Below are 12,066 nucleotides of genomic sequence, written 5' to 3' on the forward strand. Positions count from 1 at the left end.
AACTACAAAGCACGCAAAGAAACATGGAAGTATGGCCCATACACAGGGGAAAAAGCAAAAAATAGAAACTGTCCAGGAGGGAACCCAGACACTGGACTTATAAACACTTTAAATCAGCTATTTTACATGTATTCAAAAAGATAAAGGAAGCCATGTCCAAAGACTAAAAGGAACCATCAGAACAAAGGCTCACAAAACAGAATATCAATAAAGAGAAATTTTTTAAAGGCACAAAATAGAAACTCTGGAGTTGGAAAGCACAATAACTGAAATGAAATACTCACAATAGGGGCTAAACAGCAGAACTTAGCAGGCAGAAGAAAGAATTGGAGAACCTAAAGATGAGTCAACTGAGTTTATCCAGTGTAAGTTACAGAAGGGAAAATACAACAAAGAAAAATGAACAGAGCCTCAAAGACCTGTGGGGCATCATCATCACACCAACATATACATTAGGGGAGTTCCAGAAAGGACAGGAGGGAGAGAAAGGGTTGGAAAGAATATCTGAAGAAATAGTGGACAAATACTTCCCATAGTTGATGAAAAATATTAATCTGCACATCCAAGAAGCTCAACACCATATAGGCTAAACTCAAAGAAATCCACACTAATATACATTATAATCAAACTGTGGAAAAACAAAGAGAAAATTCTGAAAGCAGCGAGAGAGAAGCTATTCCATACATACAAGGATTTCCTTAATAAGAGTAAGAGCTGGGCACCTGGGTGGCTCAGTTGTTAAGCGTCTGCCTTCAGCTCAGGTCATGATCCCAAGGTCCTGGGATTGAGGCCCACGTAAGGCTCCCTGCTTGGCGGGAAGCCTGCTTCTCCCTCTCCCACTCCCTCTGCTTGTGTTCCCTCTCTCGCTGTCTCTCTCTCTGTCAAATAAATAAATAAAATCTTAAAAAAAAAAAAAAAGAGTAACAGCTGACATCTCATCAGAAGTCATGGAGGACAGAAGACAATGGCGTGACATGTTCAAAGGACTGAATGAAAAAAATTAAGAATCCTGTATCTAGCAAAAACTATTCTTCAAAAATGAAGGAGACTCTCAACAAAAAAAAATAGAAAACTGAATCCAACAGCATATTAAAGGTATTATATACCGTGACCTAGTGGGATTTATCCCAGGAAGGCAAGAGTGGTTCAGTGTAAGAAAACCAATCAATGTAATGTACCACATTACTAGAACAAGGGAGGAAAAAAACCACACAATAATCTCAATTGATGTAGAAAAAAAATAGCTGACAAAATCTAACACCCTTTCATTATAAAGACCCTCAGAGAACTAGGACTAAAAGGGAACTAGCTCAACAAGATAAAGGATATCTATGAAAAACTCACACTTCATGGCAAAAGACTGAGAGCTCTCACCCTAAGATCAGCTAGAAAGGGAAGGATGTATGCCTTCACCACTGCTATTCAACATTACACTGGAAGCTCTAGCCAGAGCAAGGAAAAAGTAAAAAGCATCCAAATAAGAAAGAAGGAAGTAAAATTATTTCTATTTACAGATGACATGGTCCTACATATGGAAAATCCCGAAGAATTCACAAGAAAAACAACTAGAGCTAATAAAGAAATTCATCAAAGTTGTGGGGTACAGGATTAAGACAGGAACATCAGTTGTGTTTCTATACAACAGTAATAAACAATCTAAAAAGTATATTAAAAAAGCAATTCCATTTACAATAGCATTCTAAAGAATAAAATACCTAGGAATAAATTTAACCAAGGAGGTAAAAGATTTGTTCACTGAAAACTACAAAACAACTGCTGAGATTAAAGAAGACACAATTAAGCAGCAAGACATTTGTTAGCTCCAAAACAAGTCTATGTACATAGATTAGCAGAGTAAATATTGTTATAACGGTAATACTACTTGTTGGTTAATTTATGTGTTAACGTGAATGGACCATAGGGTGCCTAGATATTTGGTCAAACACTATTTCTAGGTGTTTCTGTAAGAGTGCTGGATGAGATTAACATTAAAATTGGTAAACTGAGTAAAGCACACTGTCCTCCCCAATATGGATGGGCATCATCCAATCAAAGGCCTGAATAGAACAAAAAGGCTGACTCACCTCCAAGTAAGGAGGATTCTTTCTATCTGCCTTCAAACTTTAGACATCGGCTTTTTTCTTACCTTTGGATTTGAACTGAAATATCAGCTCTTCTGGATTTTGAGCCTGCTGGCCTTTAGACAGGAACTACACCATTGGCTCTTATTGCTTCAGGTCTTCAGATTCAGGCTGGAACTAGGCCATTGGCTCTCCTGGTTCTCCAGCTTGCCAACTTACCCTGCAGATCTTGGGACTTGCTTGCCTCCTTAACAGTGAGAGCCAACTCCTTATAATAAATATATCTTTCTAAACAAGCATGCACACGTGTGCACGCACACATGGGTTCTGTTTCTCTGGAGAACCCTAATACTCTACCCAAAGTGATCTACAGATGCAATGCAATCCCTATCAAAGCTCTAATGGCCTTTCTTCGACAGAAACGAAAAATCTGAGCCTCAAATTCATATGGAATTGCAAGGGACTGCAAAGAGCCAAGACAACATTGAAAAACAAAAATGGGGCGCCTGGGTGGCTCAGTTGGTTAAGCGACTGCCTTCGGCTCAGGTCATGGTCCTGGAGTCCCGGGATCGAGTCCCGCATCGGGCTCCCTGCTTGGCAGGGAGTCTGCTTCTCCCTCTGACCCTCCCCCCCTCATGTGCTCTCTCTCTCTCTAATAAATAAATAAAATCTTTAAAAAAAAAAAAAAAGAAAAACAAAAATGAAGTTGGAAGACTCACACTTCTCAAACTTACTACTTCAAAACCTACTACAAAACTACAGTAATCGTAACAGTGTAATATACCGGCATAAGGACAGACATACAGACCAATGAAATACAACTGAGAGTCCAGAAATAAACCCATATAGCTATGGCTAAATGATTTTCGATAAGGATACCAAAACCATTTAGTGGTGGAAAAAAAAAAAAAAAAACAGTCTCTGGGACAACTGGGTAACCACAGGATGAAGGATGAACCTGGACCCTTACATCACTCTATATATACAAACTAGGATCAAATGAGATTACCAACTAAAATGTAAGAGGTAACACAAAAAACTCTAGAAGAAAACACTGGGGCAAATATTCATAACCCTGCATTTGGCAAAGAATTCTTAGATATGACACCAAAAGCACAAGCAACAAAACAAAAAATAGATAAACTGGACTTCACCCAATTTGAAAACCTCTGTACATAGAAGGGTGTTACCAAGAATATGAAAAGACGGGGCGCCTGGGTGGCTCAAGAGGTTAAGCGGCTGCCTTTGGCTCAGGTCATGGTCTCTGGGTCCTGGGATCAAGCAGGCATCAGGCTCCCTGCTCAGCAGGGAGTCTGCTTCCCCCTCTGCAACCCCCCCATTCATGACAGGTGCTCTCTCTCAAATAAATGAATAAAATCTTAAAAAAAAAAAAAAGAATGTGAAAAGACACAAAATGGGAGAACATACCTGCTAACCACATATCTGATAAGGGTCTACTATCCTAAATACATAAAGAGCCCTTACAACTCAACAACAAAAAGACAAAACAACCCAATTTAAAAATGGGCAAAATATATGAATAAACATTTCTCCAAGGAAGATACAGAAATGCCCACAAGCACACGAAAAGATGTTCAACATCATTGGTCACTAGGGAAATACAAGTAAGAACCATGATGAGTTACCACTTCATACCAACCAGGATGGCTGTAATTCTTCTAAAAAGGTAAAATAACTAGCACTGATGAGGATGGGAGAAATTGGAACCTTCATACACTGCTAGTGGAAACATAAGATGGTTCAGCTGCTGTGGAAAACAACCTGGTGGTTCCTCAAACAGTTAAACATAGAATTCCCATATGACCCAGTGATTCCGCTCTTAGGTATATACCCAAAAGAACTGAAAACAGGTACTCAGACATATGTACACACATGCTCACAGCAGCACTCTTCACAATACCCAGAAGGCGCAAACAACCAAAATGTCCATCAACAGATGAATGGATAAACAAAAGGTGGGATCTCCAATAGATTATTATTCAGCCATAAAACGAAATGAAGCAATAGTGCAGGCTGTAACATGGATGAACCTGGAAAACGTTATGTTCAACGGAAGATACCAGAAACAAAAGATCACATACAGCGTGATCCATTTCTTTTTTTTAAAGATTTTATTTATTTATTTGAGAGAAAGAATGAGAGAGAGAGCACATGAGAGGGGGGAGGGTCAGAGGGAGAAGCAGACTCCCTGCCGAGCAGGGAGCCCGATGCGGGACTCGATCCTGGGACTCCAGGATCATGACCTGAGCCGAAGGCAGTCGCCCAACCAACTGAGCCACCCAGGCGCCCACGTGATCCATTTCTAAGAATACACAGAATAGGTGAATCCCTAGAGACACATAGCAGACTGGTCATTGCCAGGGGTTGAGGGGAAGAGCAATGAGGACTAACTGCTTAATGGGTATGGTGTTTCCTTTTGGGGTAATGAAAATGTTTTGGAACCACACATAGGTTGTGGTTATACAACACTGTGAATGTACTAAATGGCATGAATGGTTTACTTTAAAATGGCTAAGTTTATGTTGTGTGAATTTTATGTCAATTAAAAAAATTAATGTTTAAAAAAAGCTGACCATCATGAGATATTACTTCACAGCCACTAGGATGGCTATAATAGAAGAAAATGGAAAATTCCAAGTGTTGGTGAGGACATAAAAGAAACTGGCCACTAGGATGGCTATAATAAAAGAAAATGGAAAATTTCGGGGCACCTGGGTGGCTCAGATGGTTAAGTGTCTGCCTTCGGCTCAGGTCATGATCCCAGGGTCCTGGGGTCGAGTCCCGCATTGGGCTCCCGGCTCAGCGGGGAGCCTGCTTCTCCCTCTCCCTCTCTCCCTGTTCATGCTCTCTCTCTCTCTCTCTCTCTCTCTGTATCTCTGTGTCTCAAATGAATAAATTAAAAAAAAAAAAAAGAAAATGGAAAATTCCAAGTGTTGGTGAGGACATAAAAGAAACTGGAACCTTCATACACCTGCTGGAGGGAATGCAAAATGGTGCCTGCACTGTGGCAAAGTTTGTCAGTTCCTCAAAAAGTTAAACAGTTACCATTTGACCCAGAAATTCTACTCCTATGTATATACCCAAGAGAATCGAAAACACATGTTTACACAAAGACTTGTACACATATGCTCAAAGCAGCAACATTCATAATAAACAAAAAGAATAGCCCAAGGGGCCCCAGAAAGAGATGACCAGATAAACAAAATGTGGTCCATCCACACAATATACTATTATTTCACCATAAAAAGGAATGAAATACTGAGACGTGCTACAATGTGAATGAACCCTAAAAACACTGTGCTAAATAAGAGAAGTCAGAAACAAAAGGCCACATACTATATGATCTCGTTTATATGAAATATTCAGAATAGGCAAATCCAGAGTCAGAAAGGAGATTAGTGGTTACCAGTGGCTGGGGCAAAGGGAAAATAATGGACAGTAACTTTTAATGGTTACAGAGTTTCTTTTTGGGATGAATGAAAATATTCTGGAATTAGTGCTGATATTTTAAAATATTGTGAATATACTCAAAACCATTGAACTATATTTATTATTTTTGAAGATTTTATTGATTTCTTTGACAGAGAGAGACACAGCGAGAGAGGGAACATAAGCAACGGGAGTGGGAGAGGGAGAAGCAGGCTTCCTGCCAAGCAGGGAGCCTGATGTGGGGCTCGATCCCAGGACCCCGGGATCATGACCTGAGCCAAAAGCAGATGCTTAACGACTGAGCCACCCAGGCGCCCCTGAACTATACTTTAAATCATAAATTTTTTCTTATTAAAAAATGTAACGTAAAAAAAAAAATTTGTAACGTAGTATAATATAAAAACCACTCTTCAACAACCCCAAGGAGAAAAATAATAATGGCAGTAACAACATAAAAAAATGGCTAGCACATTTGAACCTGATGTAATAAAATTCTGTCCATATTTAGATCCAAAGAATTTCATATTATTGTATTTTAATAAAAAAATTAAAAGTTGAGGAGTGCTGTGTGGCTCAGTCAGTTAAGCATCTGACTCTTGATTTTGGCTCAGGTCATGATCTCAGGGTCCTGGGATCGAGGGCCGTGTTTGACTCTGCACTTGGCGCGGAGTCTGCTTGAGATTCTCTCTCTCCCTCTGCCCCTCCCCCTGCTTGTGTGCCCTCTCTTTCTCTCTTTAAAATAAAATAAATCTTAAAAGTTGAGAGGGGAAAAGATATTAGAAGGCACTGAAAAACTCGAGGTAATAATGTTTTAAATCAAATAGAGAGGGGCGCCTGGGTGGCTCAGTCATTAAGCATCTGCCTTTGGCTCAGGTCATGATCCCGGGGTCCTGGGATGGAGCCCCGCATCGGGCTCCCTGCTCCATGGGAAGCCTGCTTCTCCCTCTCCCACTCCCCCTGCTTGTGTTCCCTCTCTCGCTGTGTCTCTCTCTGTCAAATAAATAAATAAAATCTTTTAAAAAAAATAAAAATAAATCAAATAGAGAAAAATAAGTGGCCAAGGGACGAGTGCCAACATCAACACATACCCTGCTGAGTGCCCATGCACATGGTAAATGGGTATCCACTGGAGCTGGCCAGATCGGAACAACACTATCTAGTGTAAGTATAGTTCAAAAGCTGATAGCGTGTTCAAAGGCCCCCAAACTAAAAACCACTGTAAAAAGAAAGTTCCTGCAAACATATTTACTGAAAATGCTAAACTTTTCCATCTGTGATGGCAATTTCTAACCTGCAACTGCATCTGGACATCCACACCAAGCTATAGAGAGGCCAAGAATCCCATCGTGTGCTCCACATGTAGGCTAAGCACGAGAAGTAGCAACGTTAGAAAAGTCACATCTTTGGAACTTTCCAAAATATGTGATCGTGAAAACCTCTGACTAGGTTTCTTGATTTAAATATACATATTTTATTTCACTTGCTTATACATGGGTATAAAAACAGTTAAATTCTGCCTTAATTTCTAAAGTTTAGATGCGACAATTATAGGTTAATTAAATCCTATAATATTTACAATAACTGTGTTGAAGAAAACTAATGCACACTCAATCCGATATATTAAAGAGGTGGTAGAGGAAGGGCGACTCTTGGGCACAAGTGGATTAATATTTGACAGGCCAGTCTGGGCAAGCAGCCTGGGGGTTACCACACCCAGAGTGGACACACGTGCCTCCGGTCAGAGCGCTGGGCCATGCAAGTGATGAGAACCTGAAGCTTCTGCCAACACCTCACCTTTTCAGCATCAAGTGTGGGAAGAAGATGTCTGCTTCCACACACATCAAGAAAAATGTTCTCCTGGGGCACGTGGGGGGCTCAGATGGTTAAGCGTCTGCCTTCGGCTCAGGTCAGGATCCCGGGGTCCTGGCATCGAGCCCCGCGTCAGGCTCCTGTTTCAGTGGGGAACCTGCTTCTCCCTCTTCCTCTGCCTCTCCCCCTGCTCATGCTCTCTCCCTCTCTCTCTCTGTGTCTCAAATGAATAAATAAAATCTTAAAAAAAAAAGAGAAATGTTCTGCTGAACAGAAACAATAGATACACGAAGCAAAGAGAGCACAGTGGAAACTATAAGGTAGGGAAGGGATGTGACTGAGAAATGACTCCGGGGGTCTGTGCACTCTGGGGAAAAGAGAAGCCAAGAGCAGAAACCACCGGGAAGCAGCAGCCTTGGAGGTGGTGGCCGGGGCTGCCCCAAGGACCAGGGCCTGCCCAGGGCCTGACCTTCATAGTTCTAGAACTCCCACTCTGCCATGTCCTCTGAGTAGAATTACTACTCTATTATTACATTATTTACTTTTGCTACATGTTTAGGCATGAATTTATTACATTCTGAGGCCATATTTTTACCCAAATGCAAAAACTTCTATTTGAGAAAATTCACAAAATTTTGGTTTCTAGTCAGCTCCGTAGGAAGCCCCCCTCTCTCAGCTGAGGCATATCCGTACTTAGGGATACAGCAAAGAGCTGGACTGGATTCCTCTGCACCTTCATTACTCTAACGATTTATCTTCCCTACTTGTGATTTAAGTTGAGCTACATCTTACTTGGAGATTGGAAATTGGAAACCAAAGCACATCTGCTGACAAAAGGGTGTTCCAAGAACTGGAAAGCCCGGGGAAAACCAAAAAAGGGAAGCATCAGATAAACAAAGAAAATGGCTCCTGCCAGCAAGAAAGTACTAAACATAACATGGATGTAGGAAAATGAGCTCGACATCAAGCCCAGCAGGGGAATTAAAAATATCATTTAAGTAATGCCAATAAAAGATGAGAGAAAACCATAAACAGACAGGTGTGCTCTGTTGATAAAAAAAAAAGTTTTCTGGCAATACGTGTTTATGCAAACATTTCAGCACAGGCTCTTTTCACGATACCTGATGCCAAATGCTGGGCTAGGAGAGAGGGTCTGTGGATGACGCACTGACAAAGTAAAGAAGAGAGGAGACCCATTCTTCTCCAAACAAACAGGCAGATCATAATCATGTATGAAAAGCCCCACTTGAGAGAGAGAAAGAGACTGGGGGGGGAGGGGCGATGAGGACAGGACAGACGGCTGGCCACAGGCTCACAGCTGGAGAAGAACCAGATTAAACCCCAGTATAAAACTTGGTCTTAAATCCTTTAGAAAAACAACAGCTATGTGAGGCCCAGCACTGCCAATATTCCTTGATTTAGGGATTTTTTGTAAAGCACTCCTTCAACCCTGACTGTGCAAAGAAGCTGCGCCTCTCCTGGCCCAGGGCCAGAGTCCTACCGTCTGGGAGGGAGACAGGCTGAGGCCCAGGGCATTCGTCAAGCCACAAAGACTCATTCATATCCAGGTGGACGCGGCCCTGAGGCTGAGCCTGGACAGGAGGCAGAAGCAGCTGCACACGTGTGATAAGGTTCATTTCCCTGGAGCATCAACTTTACTTGAAAATATGAGTGAAAAACATATCGCGTGGCCACATGAAGGACTGGATTACAATATTTAAATTGACTTTTAGAATAAAGCATGAGATTTCACAAAACACTGGCTCTTATTTCAATGCCCCCCTCCCCAAATCTCTCCAGCAGACTACCCCCTTTCTGACTGTGGTCTAAAGGCAGGCGCTGTTCGGGTGCTGGTGCAGACACTCTTCTCTCCTCCGCACATTCATGCTGGCCAATCGCACCCCCTCCCAAGACCTCGTCCGGCAGACCTGTACCCATGAGCTTCTCCTCTGAGCACCGCAGCACCACCCTTCCCGAGCTCCCAGACCACCTCACTCAGTCTGTCCTGCTACACAGGTCCCTCGTATTTAATGCAGCCAACATGCAATTTGCCGTTCTCGGTGCTTCCCATCCCTAGCTGACACATCTCTGCCTCCGCCACAACAACCTGCTCCCACCTCAGGAAGCACCACCAGCACTGAGCCAGCCGCCCCAGCAGAACCGTCCTAGCCTCCCTGATTCTGACAACCATTTACTGACCAAGACCTGTTGGTTTCAGCACACCTGATCTAACTCCCTGTCACCACCACCTCTGTGGATATAGGGTGTACATTTTTTTTGAAGATTTTATTTTATTTTTTTAAGTTATCTCCACACGCACTATGGGGCTTGAGATCAAGTGTCGCATGCTCCACCAACTGAGCCAGCCAGGCACCCCACGGTGTACATTCTGTTGCTAGGGAGATGCTCTCAGATTCAGTTTACTTATCTGCAATCTTTCAGCTAAAATAACCCATCTTGAGCTTCTAGTCCAAACCTTACATTTTATACATAAGGAAAACCAGGCACAGACAAGCAATGTGCTTATAAGGTCCCCAAATTACTAAGAAATCAGCAACTGATTAAAGAGCAAAACTGATGACATTCACACACAGGAGAAACACATACGGACTAAAGCCAACATATTTTGAAAAATAAGCTTTTTTCTGTAATACATCCAGCATGATGGAATACTACACAGCTACACAAAAAAGAATGAGGAGGATCCGTGTATACTACAGTGTGGGCCTCACAACATGCTGTTTAAGTTTAAAAAACAAAAACAAGATGGAGAAAAGCTGTATTGTATGCTACCAATTTCTAAGAAAGAGGGCTGTGTGCACATACATACATTAAAAATAGATCTGTTACCTATGGAGGAAGGAAGAAACAGGGTATAAAGATTAGGAACAAAAGCCTGATTTCTGAAAATATTTTATTTTGATTTGGAAAAATGAAAATGTTTTATAAACTTACAACAAAATTTTAAAAGAAGCTATTCCTTCAAATTCAAATAAAAAAATGGATATGACTGTGTAAACAACTTGCTGGCACGCTAAGGGGCTGGCTCAGTGACTTTAAAGCTTAATTTGGCAAAATATCCCTAGGGATGTATACTCTAAAGACAAAAAAACCTGCAGGAAACCCTAAACTGTTTTCAGGAATCATACTGTTGGTAATATATTGGTATTGTTATTCTAATGTATCACATAGATTTTACAGGATAAAACAAGTAATGATGCTAATGTTGTTAGAAACCAAGGTTTTCAGCATTAGAGAAAAGATATATCAATATAAACACAAAGAAGTAAAAACCAAATAATACTAAATTTGAAACAAACAACAGTATGAACTCATGATATTTTCACTTAAAAAGCGTATTTGCTAGGCTGTCTGTCCAAAAGGCCTGGAAACAATTAACAGCCCGGTAGCAGTGAGTCTCCCCAGTGCCCAGAGTGTGGTCTCAAGATTTTCTACAAAAGGGAACCAGAGCTGCTCAAAGAAAGAGGCAATGCCAGGTCTGGGGCAAAGAAGTTTAGAAGGAATCTGAAACATGTTACCAGCACAGAAAGCAAGGGAAGGAAGAGTGTGGGGCCCATCAAAGGACAAAGGAGCCCACTCAACGAGGCTCTGCTGGCCATAGTGGCTCAATGTTAGCATCTATAAGAATCCTAATTGCGAGGGATTTAAACATACCACAGAGAACTAATTTCATGAGTTTGTCACACTACTTAAAACAGTCACTGGTCACTTTGGGAGTGGCCGGAGAACCATCTCACTGTTTTGAGATCTGATAAAGAGAACCAGCATTGATCCTCCCTTTTCTATTTGAACTGCCCTTTAGGGCAACCAAATACTTAAGGAGGGGAAGTTTCTATCTGTCAAAGTATTTCAGTTACTCAAGGCAAAGTAGATGACAAAGCGTGTAACACCATCACTTCATGACTTCCAGTGACTGAGGCCAGGCTGGCCCCGAGCCTGGAAGACCTGCTTAGGGCACACAGCACCGCCTCTGCAGGGCCTGCCCTCCAAGGCCGTGCCGGGCCGCGGGCAAGCCGCTGGATCTACCCACCACGTCACAGCAGATGCAGCGGGCAGAAGAACGCGCTCAGTGGAAAGGGCAAAAGTCAACACAGGGAAACCTCTGACTACAAACAAGCAACCAAGAAAACGCCAGAGGAAAAGGGACAGGGAGGGGTTGTCGAGTGATGGAACAGACTGAAGGGCCGCATCCGCTAGCTGCCACTGTTTGAACCCCGCTCCACACAAACTAAAAAACTCAAGACAGCTGAGAAAAACTGAGTAGTCCTGTGATTATGAGTGATTTTTAAATAGCAGTTTTCTTGATACTTACCAATTTATCAAAAATAGCTATATATTAAATCTCACTTTGGATGCAAATATTTCAAACCCATTTTATATTTATTTTACTGTTCTAACATATTAAAGAGTTCTTAATTTCAAGTATAAAGTGCCACTCAAATCACAAATTAGAGACTAAAACACAGGGTATTTTGTTTCCTTTCAAACTCCTAGAGAACCATGGTTACAGAGCAAACAGTCCAAGTATCAAAAGATGCAATCCTGAGCTGAGCAGGCCTCCAGCCTGGGCCACTGGCAACTTCATGGCAGTGGGTGTCCTGCTGGGAAGGGCGGGCCTTGGGCTTTTGGAGGGCAGGCCTAGGAGACAGAAACCCCTCCCCTGCCCTGGGTTTCAAACACATTCATCATTACTGGGCCATCAGGT

At 42.0% G+C, this 12,066-nt stretch overlaps 1 protein-coding gene across 8 annotated transcripts in view; it reads right to left on the reverse strand.

The window, feature by feature from the left end:
* The window catches only part of TRAF3 (TNF receptor associated factor 3), a 116,979-nt gene that overhangs the window by 42,538 nt on the left and 62,375 nt on the right, over positions 1-12,066 (reverse strand). The gene's annotated exons all lie outside the window — the stretch shown is intronic.

The sequence above is a fragment of the Leptonychotes weddellii genome, chromosome 9 (assembly GCF_054177405.1).
Source record: "Leptonychotes weddellii isolate Sample4059 chromosome 9, ASM5417740v2, whole genome shotgun sequence".
Lineage (NCBI taxonomy): Eukaryota > Metazoa > Chordata > Mammalia > Carnivora > Phocidae > Leptonychotes > Leptonychotes weddellii.